This window comes from Mirounga leonina, unplaced genomic scaffold (genome assembly GCF_011800145.1).
Source record: "Mirounga leonina isolate KUSES-001 unplaced genomic scaffold, KU_Mleo_1.0 Mir_153, whole genome shotgun sequence".
Taxonomy (NCBI): domain Eukaryota; kingdom Metazoa; phylum Chordata; class Mammalia; order Carnivora; family Phocidae; genus Mirounga; species Mirounga leonina.
Genome location: NW_023270387.1, coordinates 38,067,342 through 38,085,154, shown reverse-complemented (window position 1 = coordinate 38,085,154; position 17,813 = coordinate 38,067,342). Strand labels below are relative to the sequence as shown.

The window sequence follows — 17,813 nt, the reverse complement described above, 5'->3', positions numbered from 1 at the left end:
TGGCTGGCCGGGCAGCTAGAGGCAGTGAGGAGGAATAGCACATCAGATAGCCGAAGACTGGGACTGACTGGGGCCAGGAAAACCATGGTGACGTGCGCTCACGAGTAGACAGCAGAGGGCCAGTAAGAGTGGGATCTATGACTTTAGGTAGAGGGAGCCATCGTGGCTAACCCATCAGCAGATGAAACCCGTGGACAAGTGAGTGCAGTAATACACCCTAGGGACACCAATAAGCAATGGCAATAGTAAGCCTCTGGGGATAAGTCCAGTCAGGAGGGGCAACAGTATTGAGTCGGACTCCCAAGAAGAGGAAAATCACGCCGATGAGAGCTAGGGACCACGGTGAGCAGGTGTCCATCAGTCGGTGGGGTCTCGTTGAAGGCGAAGCCGGAGCGGGTTCGTGAGGTCTGGCTGGACTCTCCACTGGTGCGGCTCCTTGTCTGAATGATGAGCTCTCTTCACTCTGGAGTGGTGGACCCACGGGGTGACACCTGAGACCTTGAGGGCAGTAGGGGTGGTAGAACAACAGTGTGGGGCCCTGTCCACTGCGGTTTGAGGGGGTCTTCCTTCCAATCTTTCACCCAAACTGAGTCCCCTGTCTGGAAGGAGTGTACCTGAGACCCTAAGGAGATTGGGGCCCTCTCAATGGTGCACTTTTGTAATTTATTTAGGGTGGCCCGCAGGGCCTGAAGCTGCTCCTTTATTTCTTTTTTTTTTTTTAGAGTTTTTTTTTTAATTATTATGTTATGTTAATCAGCATACAGTGCATCATTAGTTTTTGATGTAGTGTTCCATGATTCATTGTTTGCGTATGACACCCAGTGCTCTATTCAGTACGTGCCCTCTTTAATACCCATCACCAGGCTAACCCATCCCCCCACCCCCTCCCCTCTAGAACCCTCAGCCTGTTTCTCAGAGTCCATAGTCTCTCATGGTTCGTCTCCCCCTCCAATTTCCCCCCCTTCATTCTTTATTTCTTTATCTCCAACCTGATGTAAGTTTCCTGGAAGGCTCCCCAAGCATGGGGGAGGCCGTCCATATATTAATTCAAAAGGGGAGAAATCTAGCGTCCCAGGTGTGCAGCGAGCACACAGGAGAGCTAGGGGTAGCAGATCCGGCCATGGAAGGTTAGTCTCCTGACAAAACTTTGCTAAGGTTCCCTTGAGGGTGTGATTCATTTGCTCTACTTTCCCTGAACTTTGGGGCCAGTAAGTGGTGTGGAGTCTCCAAGTGATGTTGAGAGATTTGGTCAAGACCTGTCCAATGTCTGCCACAAATGCGGGTCCGTTGTCACTATGGATTGTTAATGGCAGGCCGAACCGGGGCACGATCTCCCGCAAGAGGACTTCAGCTACTTACCAGACTTTGCTCCGTCCTAGTCGGGAAGGCTTGAACCCACCCAGAGTATGTGCATACTATTACTAGGAGATATCGAAGCCCCTGCTCGGCTGCACATCTGTGAAGTCTACTCTAGATCTTCGAAGGGGGTTGCTCCCATCCTCTGGACACCTGGCGGGGGCCAAGGTGCAGACCGAGCATTATTTTTAGCTCATGTTGTGTATCGTTCACTCGTTGCTCGGCACAGTGCCGGCAGCTGACTGATGCAGTAGTGCTTCTTTAGAAGGGCCTCTAATGCAGTTTTTCCCAGATGAGTGAGTCGGTGGCATTCCTTGACTAGATGCCCTCCAGTTGCTGTTGGAACAAAGATGTGCCCATCGGGCATCATCCACCGTCCCTTTTCAGTCAGGGTGGCTCCCTCTGCCATGCCCATCCCTTTTCCTTTTTAGTGTAACTGGGTGGAGGGATTTCTTCTGGGGGTGTTAGGGCCATGGTGAGGGAAGGGGCTCTGTCCATGTCCTCACTGGCTGCGGTCTTGGCTGCCTCATCTGCCAGACGATTTCCCCACGCTATGGGGTCGTCTCCTTTCTGGTGTCCCTTACAGTGCAGGATTGCTACTTCCTTTGGAAGCCAGACGGCTTCGAGGAGTCTCACTATCTGCTCCTTGTTCTTGATAGCTTTTCCTGCTGCAGTTAGGAGGCCCCTTTCCTTGTAGATGGCCCCATGTATATCTACAGTAACAAAGGCGTGCCGAGAGTCAGTGTAGATGTTGACTCGCTTGCCTTCACCGAGGGTGAGGGCTCGGACTAAGGCATGTAGTTCAGCCTGTTGTGCTGACCAGCCAGCTGGTAATGCCTTAGCTTCTAGGACTTCAGTGGTTGTGGTTATTGCATAACCCACTTTTTGGGCACCCTCTTGCAGGTAACTGCTGCCATCGCTGAACAGCGTGAGTTCTGGATTCTTTATGGCTTGATCCCACAGATCTGGACAGCTCACGTAGACTTCATCAGTCACCTCGGAGCAGTCATGGTCTGGTTCCCCCTCTTCCATGGGGAGAAAGTTTGCTGGATTTAATGTCCTTACTGTTTCAAGGGTGACCCGCAGGTTTTCACAGAGGAACCCTTGGTATTGTGCTAGCCGAGAGTTGGAAATGAAGCAGTGTCCCTATGCGTTCATGAGGGACACAACTGCATGAGGGACCTTGACATAAGTTCTTGCCCCAGGGTAATTTTGTCCGCCTCCTTGATGAGTAGGACTGTGGCTGCCAGCGCCCTGAGGCACGGCGGCCATCCTGTTACCACTGGGTCAAGCTTCTTTGACATATATGCAACTGGCTGTTGCCAGCGCCCAGCAGTCTGGGTGAGTACCCCAAGCGCTATTTTTTCCTTTTCATGCACAAAGACATTGAAGGGTTTTTCTACATCTGGTAGGCCCAGGGCTGGAGCCCGCCCCAGGGAGGTCTTTATCTCTGTGAAAGAGGCTTCTGCTTCCTCAGTCCAGACAGGGAGTTCTCAATCGTTCCCCTAAGAGATCATAAAGGGGTCCTGCTATTGATGAGAACCCAGGGATCCCAATACGGCAGAATCCTGCAGCCCCCAGGAATTCTCATAGGCCCCTTTTTGTCTGGGGCTGTGGCAGGGAGATGATGACCCTTTTCCTCTCTGGCCCTTGAGTGAGGAGAAAACCAAGGTATCGGACCTGTGTTGGCAGATTTGTGCCTTCTTCCATGAGGCTCGGTATCCCGAGTCTGCCAGGAGCTGTAGGAGGGCCTTTGTGCCTTTTGTGCAGTCTTCTTGTGTGTCACTAGTGAGGAGGAGGTCATCCACATACTGGAGGAGGGTGCATCGTGTGGCCTCTCTTGGGAAGCTGGCGAGGTCTGCGGCCAGCCCTTCCCCGAAGAGTGTTGGTGAGTTTTTAAACCCCTGCGGGAGGCACGTCCAGGTCAGTTGCATCTGGTGCCCTGTATCAGGTTCAGTCCATTCAAAGGCAAACAGTGGCTGGCTCTGGGGAGCTAAGCGGAAGCAGAAGAAGGCATCCTTCAAATCTAGGCAAGTGAACCATCTGGCCGACCCTGGGATTTGGCCGAGGAGGGTGTATGGATTCGGGACCACTGGGTGCAGAGAAATGGTCACCTTGTTGATGGCCCACAGGTCTTGAACTGGTCGGTATCCCCCTCCTGGCTTCTTGACTGGCAGGAGTGGGGTATTTCAGGCTGACTGGCACTCGACTAAAATACCTATTTCTTTGAGTTTGGTCAGATGTTCTTGGATGCTGATCTTAGCTTCTTGTAGAAGGGGGTATTGCCTTTGCCTCTGAGGTTGGGCTACTGGGATCAGTTCAACAATTATAGGGGCCCAATTCCGGGCTAGTCCAGGTGGGTTGTTTTCGGCCCATACTGAAAGGAAGGCGAGTCTGAACTCTGGCGGGCTGGTCAGTTGGGCCTGGGTACAGAATAGCCTCCATTCTTCTTCCCTTGGTGTGGTAATTGCTAGTACCAGAGACCCCGTCTCCTCTGGACTTGGGTTCAATCAGAGGCTAGTGTATCCGGTGGTCTCAAAAGTTATCTGAGCCCCAAGCTTGGAGAGTATGTCTCAGCCCAGAAGAGGGATAGGGCAATCAGGCAGATAAAGGAATTCATGTCGGACCTTGTGGCCCCCAAGTTCGCACTGACAAGCCTGGCAAAAGGGCTGCTGTATCGTCCAAGTCCCGGTGGCCCCAAGGATGGTCGCAGTCCTTTTGCTGAAAGGGGCCACTGGGGAGGTGACAATAGAGTGCTCGGCCCCAGTATCAACCATAAAAGTCACTTGTTGGCCCCCTACTTTCATTCTGACCGTGGGCTCATGGGGGCCAAGGAGGAAAGAGCCCGGTTCCCCTCAGTCTGAGTCTGTTCCCGCAAGGCCTATGAGGTCCTCCTCTTGGGGTTCTTCCTTGTAGCGGCTGGGCTTCTGAGCCTTTCCCTGGTTGGGACATTTGTTTTTCCAATGCCCTTTCTCCTTACAGTAGGCACATTGATCCCTTGCCAAGGGGGTTCTGGGTTCCCCCCTTTTGGTGGTTGGGGTCTCCCCATCTTGGTGTCATCCTTTTCTTTCAGGGCGGTGGCCAGGAGGCTGACTTTCTTTTTCATCTTTTTATCGGCTCCCCATTCGGCTGTGACCTCCCTGTTCATGTAGACCTTATTGGCAATGTCTATTAGTTGGGTGATGTTCATCCTGGTGAAACCCTCTAGTTTCTGAAGTTTTCTTCTAATGTCTGGGATGGCCTGAGCCACGAAGGAGGTGTTTACCATCTGTTGGCTTTCCTGTGCCTCAGGGTCAAATGGAGTGTATATCCTGTAGACTTAATCTCTCGTAGTAGTCCCCGGGGGGGCTCCCCTGATTGTTGAGTGACCGAGGATACTTTAGTCATGTTCATGGGTTTCTTAGCTCCTGCCTGGATTCCCTGGAGAAGGGCCTCCTGGTATCGGCGGATGTGGGCCTGTCCCTCATCCGTGGTAAAGTCCCATGCTGGGTGCTCCTCGGGTGTGGCCGTATTAGCCCAGGCAGCGGGGTCGATGACTCCCGCTGGTGCATGCTCTTCTAGGTATTGCTGTGCTCCTGTCATTATTCTCCTCCTCTCTTGTGTGTTAAACAGGGTGTGGAGTAACTGTTGGCAATCTTCCCAGGTTGGCCGATGAGTCTGGAAGAGGGATTCCATGAGGTCTACCACGGCCTGTGGTTTTTCAGAGTAGGATGGAGTGTTATGTTTCCAGTTGAGGAGGTCGGTGGTGGAGAAGGGCTGATAATAACATCATGGAACGGCCAGGTTGGACCGTCCCATCTTCGTCGTGCCTCTTGGGTTCCCGCGTCTCTCATACTGGCACTTGGAGGGCACTTGAGCCTGGCCTGGGGCGCAACCTGGCTGCTGGTCCTGGAGAAAGTGGATCCTCTGGGCCTGGGGGCGCCGGTGAAACCGATGGTGGTAGAGTGCCTGGAGCTGAAGGGCCAGGTGTAGATGGTCTTGGGGGTGCGTACAGTGGGGGCAGGATCGGTTCGTCCTCAGGATCTCCTGCTAGGACTTGTGGAGACTGGGGCTTTTGCTGATCTTCTTTAGGTCGCTTTGATGAGGTGATTAAGACCCTGGCTTGTCCCCGCCTATTGCAAGTGAATCACACCCAGCGGGGAAGGGTCTGGGCAGTTCCTAGCCAGGAGTCAATGTACGGAAACTGGTCAGGGTGTCCTGGTTCTCCTGTTACAACTTGCCATACTCGATGAATCATTGGGACATCCAATGTCCCTTCTGAAGGACACCCGACATCAAGGTGGGCCATTCCAATTCACATAGGGTTCTCAACTTGCTGGGGTTCATCCTGACTCCATAGTCTCCTGAAAACCCCTTCTTGAAATTTTTGACCATGGTCTCTAGAACCATAGGTTTACTCTGCCCTGACCCCATGGTGATGTCCCCGTGTGCGGTGGCGCAGAGACAGACAAAGTGGGGGGGAGGGGGGTGCCTCCTGAGGTGAGGAGACCAATCAGATGCCCATCTGGCCGTGTCCCAAAGGAGCTTAGGTGAGGCTTAGCTGTAGCGGTCTCAGTGTTGTGACTTACGACTGGAAATTATTCCGATGCCGCCAGACTGTATGCCATTCACCACAGAATCGCAGATGGACCCACTCAGACTCTGTAGGCTTCTGGGGACCTTAAGGGTGACCACCCGTGGAGTCACAGAATCAGTCCGCTTGAGCAAGCCAGGTCGGACTGCACATTCACTCACACATTCACTCCAGAAGTTATTACGTTCCCTCCCTGGGAATCCCTACCTGTGAGACCTCTAAGAGGTCTCTGGGAGGTGATCAGGCTCCCCTTCCACCCCAGTGGGGGTGGGCCTGTCTGCGTCCTAGGACCCCAGGCCTTACCGGAATCTGAAGTCGGGACCAGGTCCTCACCTGCCAAGTCTCCTCGAGTCTGGCGGGAACAGCGGAGCAGGGCCGGCCCGAGGTGACCGGGGCGGGAGACTGCTGAAAATTAGGCAGCCCCTCGTTCCGTCACCACCCCGCTGTTGCCCCCAAAACGGTGGCAACAATGGGCCAGCGCGGCTGGGTTTCCCAGTCAGGGAACCAAATGTTACGGAACCTGGACTGGATGGCCCGACAGAAGAACTAGCAGCAGTCGGAGATCTTAGAGGATAGGAAGTTAATTTAATGCCAGTGGGCTCAGAGGAGAGTGGTCTCCAAAGGTCTGAGGCCCCAGCACAAACAAAGGGGATAACTTATACACTTTTACTTCCGTATATGTGGCACTTTCCGGGGGCGGCAGGCGGGGCAGGGGGGAAAACCCCGAACGGCCCTGGGGCTGGGACTGGGATTCCTCGCTGGCTTGGTTGGCCACCTTAGAACACAGATTTCCCTTATCACCAGGTCCCTGAGATCATGACCTGAGCTGAAGGCAGACACTTAACCGACTGAGCCACCCAGGTGCCCCCAGGCTGCATCTCTTAACAGGAGGTTAAGGTCAAGGGTCCTCTCTCTGGAGGGAACATAGGGGGTGGGCAGGAGACAGGGCCCCAGGTTTTGTGATGGCAGCAGTGGCTTCCAAGGAGAAGGACCAAGATGGTGCGGGGGAGAGAAAAGCTGGACTCCATTCACGCTGGTGACATGACCTCAAGTATGACCTCTAATTGCTCTGAGCCTGACTGCCTGTTTTCTAGGATTGGCAGGAGAACACAAGCTGGTGATGTGTGTAGAAGCATCCTGCAAAGGTGGACAAAATGCAAAGGTAAGAGACACCTACTGGTTACTGGGAGGTAGGAAAGGTTACAACAGGGACTCTCAGTGGATGGTGACCAACGAAACTGGGAAGATCAGTAAGAAACTTCTTTGGGATATTTAGCAGTGCAGTACACAGTTTGAGAAAAGGAACCTTTTCTCAAAAGCAAAAAGGTTTGGAGTAGGGAGGTGGGTGAAGACGCAGGGGTCTGTTGACTGGAGCAGCTCAGAAGATCATGCAGATGGATGGAGAAGGGGGTCTGCCGTCCAGCAGACAGGAGAGGCCACAACCACAGTGTGACCAAAACCCCACCTCCCACAACCCAAAACCCCACCTCCCACAACCCCCATTCAACTCCGGCCACAGGGAGGCCACGCTCCCAGTCACTGCTATTCTGACTTGCCTGTCACCTCCCTTCCCTTTCAGTTGCTGGATTATTGCTCTTAACATGGGCCCATATTGCCCATAAAAAAATAAAAGTCAGATAGAAAAGCCTTGCTATTAGCTTCATTTCACCAACAGCCCAAATACAAAGGACATCCAGAGATCGGCAATTTCTGATGAATGCTTAAAGACCAGAATCGATTTGAGAATGATAGTAAATGGCGGAGTGCTAGAAAGACAAAGTGAACTCATACAGGAGCTGACTGTCTAGTGGGGAAGACTGATGCTCTGTTCATCCAATACATGTTTATGGGGCATCCAAGCACATTCAGATATGCCCTAGAGGAGCTTATTATGGAAAACATATAAACAGGCAACTATAATCAAGGGTGGAAATACCATGATGGTGACGAGGGAAGGTTCACAGAGAAGGAGCCTTGGCAGAAGAACGACCGGGGGTGGGGCATCATGTCAAGCTCATTACGATACATGTCAGTGAGAAGGAGATAGTATTACGGGGGTTCCAAAGCAGGAAAAGTCACTATCGGCCAGGAGGGAATAAAAAGGCTGGATTTCCAGGACAGCTGTGTGGCTCAGTCAGTGAAGCCTCCAACTCTTGATTTCGGCTCAAGTCATAGTCTTGAGTGAGGGACAGGCAAGGCCAGGGAGGGACAGACAGGTAGAGGGCCATGTGACCAGGCTCACAGAAATCCCAGATGTGGAGAAATGTTATAGACAAGATATTAACCAGAGAGAAGGGAACATTAACAAATCTGCCTTGTTTGTTCTAAATATAGACGAGATATTTTCCTAATATTTACAAATCTACCTTGTTTGTCTTAAATGTTTTAGACAAAATATTTACCAAGTTCCCTTGTCAGTTTTCTATAAAAAACCCACCATAAAAGTCCTCAGTGGCAACCCGTTCGGGACCCCTCTCACTCTAGAGAGCTCCTTTCCTTTCCTTTCTGTTCTCACCTTCACTTAATCAACTTTCACTTCACTTCACCCTTTTGCCCGTGAGACAAGAACCCTGCAACAGTCTCAGGGTCATGAGATGGAGCCGAGCCCTGGGTCTGGCTCCGCACTCAGCGGGGAGTCATCCTACCTCTGCCCGCCACCCCTCACACTCTCTAAATAAATCTTTAAAAAACAAATATATAAAAGGCTTGATTTCCAGGGAAGTAAAGACCTTCAGGGATCAACAGGAACCTGGCCAGGCAGAGAGGAGGGGAAAAGAGTACATACAGGACTGGGCATGTTTGAGGAATGCCAGGAACGGTAATCTCACCTCAAACACTGGCTTCCCTTTGAAGAAATTTTAGTAGGTACAAATTTACTTCCGTTTACCTTTTCTTCAACTTCAAGAACTGCAGTTTCAGTACTTCAGCCAACTGATTTCCAGTAAAGGTGACTTGAGTTACTCCTGTTGAGAAATCAGAATAAAAGGTGTAATAGGTTTTGGGGAACTACCCCTCCCCAGACCCCTTTTTTGGGGACACTCCCCCCAGTCCATGCTGAGCTGGCAGTCCCATGGCTTCCCTCCCCAAACTGGTTAGCTTGGAGATGGACAGTGCTTCCCTCCGAACCTCCCTCATTTGAGGATGAAGATGGGCAAACTTAGGGAAGCAGTGGTGGGCCCTTATTCAGAGAAAGACACACACATGCACACAGAGGAGGTGAGCAGGACCATGCACTGTACAGCCCCTGAATTAAGGGGCCTTCCCGCTCCACTTCCCAGTAGACTGGTCAAGCTTTGCTCCCTGCATTCCTGAGATTCCTACAACAAACCCTCTGCTAAGTGAGCTGGTCCGAGAGCACTGTGGTTCCTTGCAACCAAGAGTCACTGACTTAATAAGAGATCCAGGGTTGGGACTAGAAAAGAGCAGAAGTAGAGGGTGAAGAAAGAGAGGCTTCCGGAACAAAGCCTTGGGAAAAATGAAAGAAGATGGGAGAAAGTGACCCGGGGCTCTCAACGACTGTCCCATAACATCTGAGAGACAAGGATAGGAGGATGTGTAAGACCCAGAGGGTAGACCCAACAGGTAATTCCTAAAATCCCAACAGTATTAGACATTAAGATGGAGGCCCAGATATTGGAGGGAAGGGGCTCTTCACACGGGCATTATCCATAACAAAACAAAGCAAATAAGAATTTCATTGAAAATACAAAGGTAGGAGACTCTGAAAAGTATCTATAGCAAACAGGGAATAATTAACTATATACTGCCCATCTCCAGTAAAATAAGAAGTGTAATAATTTGAAGATTGATTTACTGTAGGGTTTTTTTTTCTGTCTAAAACAATAAACATTTTATTTATTCATGGTTTGGTGGGTCAACAATTAGTGCTGGGTTCAGCCAGATGGTTTTTCTCTGGTCTTGCCTGGTTGACATATGTGGCTACAGTCATCTGGTGGCTCATCTTGGGCTGGGTGGTAGACCAGATGACTTAGCTGACATACTAGTGACTGACAAGGCTATTTATGCTGCTTTTAGGGTCTATTTTAGTAAATATACACTTTTTTTTTTTCCCTGAGAGCTTCAGAGATGTATGCCTACCATCCTCTTGCCATATTTTTCCATTGGTTCTTGAGTTGGTCAACCATGAACTCACCCACTGTAGGGCTTCACGGAACTAACCTCTTCAATCCCCCCCTACCAGGGAGCCATGATTTTGGTGAGGTTCAGAGATAAAGGTGTGTGAAAGGGAGGGGCAAGAGGCAGGGATGGAAAGGGAAGGTTCTTCAGGGGCCCTGAATGCCGAATGAAGCTGGATGGGCTTTATTCCAGCAGCATAAGAGTCAAGATGATTGTCATCGAATCCCATATCCTCTAAGAGATAATTACCACTCAGAAAATGTAGAAAGTTAAAATTGGGCTGCAGAGGGAAAGTATGACCCAAACCACAGAGACCGAAGCCGTCAGCTGGAAATGAAGTCAAGAGCAAGCCAGGACCTTCAGCCTTGACAGGATCCCTTGCCTGCTGCTGTTGGCTATCAGGCTTTACAAGATTCCCCGGCTTCTGGGCCTTCTAAGCAGCCCTGTGCTCCACGGGCTTTCACTCAGCAGGTCACAGAATAGCCCCAGGGACACCAGCTGACCTGCAGGACAGGCTGAAGGGCAGCGCTCCAGTCTGCTCACTCTAGGCCTGGTCCCCAAGAGGCTGGTACCACCTCCTGTCTCTCCACTCTGAGCAGCAGAGGCACCTGCTCTAATGTCAGTCCTACTGCCTCCGCTCTGGGCCTCGGTCTCCTCATCCATAAAATAAGGGAGACTAGACCACTGGTACTCAAAGGTGGTCATCCACCCAATTCGTCACTGCTGGTTCACAACAAGATAAGCACAGAAATTAAGAGAAATGGAGAAGCTGTTATAGCACAAAGGATTGCCACACAGCCCAGCACACACGCGATCAGCAGAACGGTCTTGTCCAATGAAGCATATGTGAGTCTCCTGTAGCTGCCATAACAAATTATCACAAGCTACATGGCACAAAACAACACAAATCTATTCTCTCACAGTTCTCGGGTCCAGAAGCCTGAAATCATAGTGTAGGCAGGGGCCATGATCCCTGCAGAGGCTCTGGAGAAGGCGCGCCTTGCCTTTTCCAGCTATCGGCACTCCTTGGCTTGTGGCCACATCTCTCCTCCACTTCACTGCCTTCTCTGTGCATGTAACATCTCCCTCTTCCTCTCTAAGGACACTTGTGATGGCACTGAAGGCTCACCTGGATAATCCAAGATGATCTCACATCAAAATCCTTATCTTAATTACATCTAAAAGACCCTTTCTCTAAATAAGGTAACATTATTGGGACACATCTTTGGGGCAACCATTTAGCCCATGATAACTGATACAGATATTGCCCAATTTTTGTGTGACCAGTTGTACCTGGTATGCACTGTACATCCATATCAGAGCACCACTGGGGGGAAAAGGACCACTACCCCGTCTTTCACGCAGCTAGGACCCCTGCTCTACCTCTGCAGCCCTGGAGCCTGGGCTGGACAAGATCAGATTGCAATGGGCACCCCCAAGGAAAGGAAAGGTTAACAGGTGGTAGGGGTACAAAGAACAGGTGCAGACTTTCCCTCAGCCTGTCCCAAGCTGGTCTCCCACCTTCTTTGGCAAGCAATGCAGGCGCCGCCCCCACCCACCCCATCCTTCTATCCCTCAAGCAGCCTTGGTTGTAAAGTAGTTAAGTTGATCTGTTTTCTGTTCAAGTGTTTTCAGAATTTTCAATGCTCAGAGTTTTCAACGTCTGAGTTTGAGAACAGAAGTAAGACTGTTTTACTAAAATCCTTATATACCTAGCACTGTCCTGCCACTCACATGTCTTCTCTCCAGTACCCCTCCCTGTAACCTCAAAAACACTCAGGCTTCATAACAAAATGGAGAAAGCACTTGGAGACTGGACAAATCAAGGATATCATTTCACTTGAAATTTTCTTGCCTTGTGAGAATACACCTTGCTGAAGGAATCACTATGTTGAGTTGCTTTGCTATGTTACATGTCAGCCTTAAAGGGCAGATGATGTCAAAAGTAGCTGAGAATGTTTAAAATAATAACACTCAATGCAGGTATGGCCACAGTAAAACAGGCACTCTCATCAGTCAGCTACTAGTAGGAGTTATATAACAGGCACAATCTCTCTGGAAAGCAATTTGGCAAATTCTTATTAAGTAGCTTACATCGTACATACCCTTTGACATTGTAATTCCATTTTCAGAACCCTGTATTAGAGAATGAATCATAAGTGGGGACAAAACTTAATGCTCAAAGGTATCCACAGCAGTGTTATCCATGAGATAAAAAATTGGAAATAAACTTAAAAGCCAACAAAAGGAAATGATGTGATAAATTATGGTATATCCACAAATACGGTTTTATGCAGCCATTATAATGACACTTTACAAAGGATTTTTAATGAAAATAACAATTACAAAATAACAGCTAATCCTTACACGGGCCAGGCACTATCCTAAGCTTATTATTCCCACTTTACAGATCAGAAAATGGAGGCAGCAAGAGTTAAGACACTTGCCCCAAGTCATCCTGCTAGTAGGAGACAGCACTGGGGTTTGAGCCCACCCAGCCTGGCTCCAAATTCCACGCTCTTCAGCCCAGTGGCAGGCTAAAAACCGGCCCCAAAGACATCATGACCCAACCCTGGGGCCTGTCCGTGTTACCTTATACAGAGAGTGGGTCTCTGCAGATGTGATTAAGATAAGCATCTCTAGAGCGCCTGAGTGGTGCAGCTGGCTACGCGTCCGACTCTTGGTTTCGGCTCAGGTCATGCTCTCAGGGAGGTGAGATCAAGGCCCGCAGGGGGCTCCATGCTCAGCGCAGAGTCCGCTTAAGACTCTCTGCTCTTGTCCCCTGCGCAGGCGTATGCTCTCTCAAATAAATAAATAACTCTTAAACAAAACTTTAAAAAAAAAGATAAAAATTTTAAGATGAAGAGAGATCCTTGATTATCTGGGTGCACCCCAGAGGCCTCACCTGTGTCCTCGTGAGAGAGGCAGAGATTATGCGCACGCGCACGCGCACGCGCACGCTTGTAAGAACAGAGGCAGATATGGGAGAGATGAGGCCGCATGTAAAGGAAGGCTAGCAGCCCCTGGAAGCTAGGAGGGGACAAGGGGTGGCTTCTCCCTAGAGCCTCCAGAGAAAGCACAGCCCTGCCTATACCTTGACTGGAACTTCCGGTCTCCAGAACGGTGAGAAAATCCGTTTCTGTTGTTTTAAGCCTCCCCATGTGCGGAAATTTGTTACAGCAGCCCCGGAAACTAACATAAGCCCCTATGCTGCAGCATTGCTGTCAGTGCAAAATATTCTTGTGCGAAATAGGAAAAGTAGAAATCGAAATTTACACACAATGATCTTTTTGGGGTTTTTTTGTTTGTTTGTTTTAAGATTTTATTTAGTTATTTGACAGAGAGAGAGGCAGGGAGAGAGGGAACACAAGCAAGGGGAGCAGCAGAGGGAGAAGCAGGCCTCCCGCGGAGCAGGGAGCCCGGTGCGGGGCTCAATCCCAGGACCCTGGGATCATGACCTGAGCTGAAGGCAGACGCCCAACGACTGAGCCACCCAGGCGCCACCCACAATGATCTTAATTATGCGTACAACAATGCATGCAAATACAACAAAATGGTTTGTAGTGATTATCTCTGAGTACTAGAATGATGGGTAATTTTCGGCATTATGCCTTTTGATATTTTTCCAGGTTTCTACAATTAGTGTGAATTACTTTTACAAAGGGAAGAAAATTATTTTTTAAAAAATTAGCAACTCATGATATTCCCACAACTCTAACTCAATCACAAAAATTAGAAATCAAGAGGGCCAAAACTCCCTGAGAAGATTTCTGAATTCAGTCTCAGAGCAACACCTGAAAAATCAGGCATCCAGATGCATGCCGTTCTCAAAGTGACTCCACTCAACCCTCGGATTCTCTAAAGCCTATTAATTTTCAGACTCTGGCAGGAACATGATGTGGCTGAAAAAGTTTCAGGCTTTAAAACAAAAGGATAATTGGAGCTGGTAATGTTTTCCTGCCTGTCTATCCAGATGAGGGGGTGCGGGGAGAGGGGCAAAGGGAGATGTCTGCACACTCCCAGAGCTCATCCAGCCCAAAGCGGTGCGGGCCACGTGCCAAGAACCAAAAGCACTGGTTAACAAACATGTAAATGTTTGATTTCTCTGTAGGTGACTTCACAGAATGAAACATCAAATTGAACTCTAGGTTAATCTTCTTAGCGAAGTCCTGACTCCAAGGCTATTCTGATACAAAACCCTCCCACCGTCATCTGTACAGGCCGGCAGAAGCCCAAAGGCCAATTTTACCATAGCGACATCATGTCCTTTGATGAAATATATTCATGTAGAGTGTACTGACATTGCCCTCGCCCATGTATGGGCGCTACTGGATCAAAACAGAAGGTAGGGTGTGTTGTGTGTTTTGTTTTGAGTGGAAGAGAAGGGAAGATCACCGGTCCCCTCCAGAATGAACCAGGTCGGAGCAGTGGGGGCGTGAAAAGCGAGTTATTAGGCTTTATTCAGCCCACCCTGTACAGTGCAGCAAGTTCGGGCACTGGGCTGATGAGACCACAGTGTGGTTTGTGCTTTAGCCTCAGATTTTTCAGAGCACACTTTTATTCATTCTTTGCTCAGCCAATCGATACAGACACACACCTACTATGTGCGAAGCACTAAGCGGAGGTTGGCTCACATTCTGAAAGATCTTATCTCTGACACACTACCCTCTCAGATGAAGTGATTGGGCAAATCACCCACAGCTTAATGATCTTCATCAGTCGTTTGGATCACAGGTAGTGACAAAGTGTTGCGAGGAATACCTAAACAGACCAGGCAGAGCCTTGAAATTGGGAAAAACAGAAAGCAAATGGTTTAGCACTGTGTACCTTCTTACATACCACTGATATAACACTTGTAGTTTCAGGTGATCAGCTGATGCATACTTGAATCTCCCACTTGACCATCTACTCTGTACAAGTGGTTTATTAGCATTTTCTCCAAATCTTTTTTTTTTTTTTTTTTTGCTTGCATTGCCTGCTTAAATCTACTAGCACCTACCTTAGGAGGGACTCATAAAATATCTGAGATATAAATCCATGCACAAATGAACACAGGTAATGTTTCCTCATCTGTAAAAGTGGAAAAGCCAGGCTACACAACTGTTTCCCAAGCGAGATCCCAAAAAACCTAATTCTATGAGATATACCAAGAAAAGGAGGTTCCCATGCCATTCAACTTGGGAAATACCACGTTCTACAGCCTCCCACCCCCCTTCAAGATTCCTAATGCACATTATATGGTGAAGGATCTTCCATTCAAAACCTGCTGAACATCTCCAAATCTAGTTAAGCACAGATGCCCCTCCTGCTTAACACTTACTGACATCACGGACAACCAGTGTTCTAAGGAAATTCCGGAAAAATGCTAACCCAAACTCCTCATTGGTTCAAAAAACATGTATTACGCCCTTGCAATAATGGTATGATTACGATGAAAAGAGCCAACACTGAACAAGTTAGCATTTAATAGGTACAGTCCTTAGGCGCTATATGCCACCAAGACAAACATGAAACCTGGCTCACAGTCCACTGGAAGAGATCTGAGAACATATGATCAGTAAAAGCACTATACGTAAAAGCCCCTGCGTATGTATGTATGTGTGTATACACACTGGCACACGAGGAGGGGGAGCTGGTGAGGACAAGTGTTCCCGGCACGTGCGAAGCAAGAGTCCAGTGTGTGTGGATAAAGGAAGACAATGTTGTTTTCAGAGTAGGGTCCCAGACCCTCTCGGTGGCTACCGCAAGGTCAAAGCTACCTTCACCTGTGTTGACGGATGCAGGGACGGTGCAAAGGCAACGCAGGGGAACATTGCTGGTGCCTTCGTGAGAATCGAGGAGTGGCATGTGACTGTATTAGTTGTCACTGTATTCCCCAAGGCCATGCACTCACCATTTAAAAAAAAAGTCAATTTCACCTAAGAACGTCCTTGATGCAGTAAAAAATATTCATTGCATCACATATCAACCCTTAAGTACACATCTTTTTAATTTTTTTTTTTTTTTAGATTTTATTTATTTGAGAGAGCAAGTGTGAGAGAGAGAGAGAGAGAGAGAACATGAGCAGGGGGAGGGTCAGAGGGGGAGGGAGAAGCAGGCTCCCCACTGAGCAGGGAGCCCAATGCGGGGCTCGATCCAGGACCCTGGGACTATGACCTGAGCCGAAGGCAGACGCTTAACTAGAGAGCCACGCAGGTGTCCCAGGTACACATCTTTTTAATATCCCCTCTGAGAAAACCTGAAGCTCTCATTAAGCACTTCCGCTGCCAGCCGCAGTGTGATGGTCGGGAAGGAACAGCACTTGGGCGACGCAGCCTCGAGCTGCATTAGCCACTCCTCTTCATGCAACACCATTTCTACTTGGAAGAATGACAGAAAAACTGTGGGTTATTCCGACTCGGGTATTTGTGGAAATTTTCTCAAAAATGAATAAAGTAAGCTGGTGATGTCAAGAAAAACTGTTATTTGTTGCTAAAAAAAAAAATGAGCTTTCAAGCAAAAACATAAATTTTGAAAAACCTGCATTAGCCACCATGAGCTGTGGAGCATCCCAATATTCTTGGACTTTTCAGATGAGAGGGGTAGTAACATTAGGGGTAGTGCTCTTTTCCAAATGGCTCATGTGTGATGTTTCAAAATGCATAAAAGATCCTTCCAAAGTGCAAGGTGGACCAATAGATTTTAATGGAACAAAGTACGAAAAGTCCATTGATGAGGTTTCAGATTCTCGTTTACAACAAACCTTTAGAAAACTACCACTTGGGGGCACCTTGGTGGCTCAGTGGGTTAAGCATCTGCCTTCGGTTCAGGTCGTGATCCCAGGGTCCTGGGATCGAGCCCTGCATCGGGCTCCTTGCTCAGCGGGAAGCCTGCTTCTCCCACTTCCTCTGCTGCTCCCCCTGTTTGTGCGCTCTCGCTCTTGCTCTGTCAAATAAATAATCTTAAAAAAAAAAAAAAAAACTACCACTTCTCAAGCTCTGTTGTAGTTTCAAAGACTACCCACAATTAACTGAAAAGGTTATTAAAATACTCCACCCTTCTCCAACTACATATCTGTGTAAGGCTGTACTGTCTTCATACAGTTCAACCAATGCAACATATTGCAACAGAACGAATGCAGAAGCATTTATGAGAATCCATCTGTCTGCAGTGAAAGCAGACATCAAAGAGATCTAGACAAATGTGAAACAATGTCACTCTTCCCATTAAGTGTTTGTATCTTAGAAATTGTTATTTTTCATTAAAAATGTTATTTATGTTATAAGTAATAGGTTTACTACTGCTATAGGTAAACTACTTTAATAAGTATTTTTAAACCTTTTCCATTTCAATTTCAAATATAGTAAAGATTGCTAGATATGATCCACATAATTGGAAGTTCTCTGGGGAACTCATTAATTTTTAAGAATTTTTAAAGGCAAGGCGCCTGGGTGGCTCAGTTGGTTAAGGGTCTGCCTTCAGCTCCTGTCATGATCTCAGGGTCCTGGGATCGAGTCCCACATCGGGCTCCCTGCTCAGCGGGGAGCCTGCCTCTCCCTCTCCCCCTCTGTGATCTCTCTCTCTCCCTCTGTGCTCTCTCTCACTCTCTCTCTCAAGTAAATAAATAAAATCTTTAAAAAAAGAATTTATAAAGGCATTCTGAAACAAAAAGTTTGAGAACTGCTGGTCTTGTTTATGGGGAGCAGGGAAGCGTGGCGAGTGGGGTGCGGGTGAAGAGAGGCAGGGAAGGACACGTAGGGTGTCCCAC

General features: G+C 48.7%; 1 long non-coding RNA gene across 7 annotated transcripts in view; it reads right to left on the bottom strand.

Moving 5' to 3' along the window:
• Positions 1-17,813, bottom strand: part of LOC118013448 — a 71,480-nt gene that overhangs the window by 22,600 nt on the left and 31,067 nt on the right. For 4 of the 7 annotated variants that reach the window (XR_004680027.1, XR_004680029.1, XR_004680026.1 and 1 more), the window contains one exon: positions 8,817-8,892. This is a non-coding gene — a long non-coding RNA (uncharacterized LOC118013448). Of the gene's footprint in view, positions 1-8,816; positions 8,893-10,987; positions 11,196-14,663; positions 15,005-17,813 lie in introns of those variants that run through there. The other 3 variants (XR_004680024.1, XR_004680025.1, XR_004680028.1) reach the window with 3 other exon arrangements.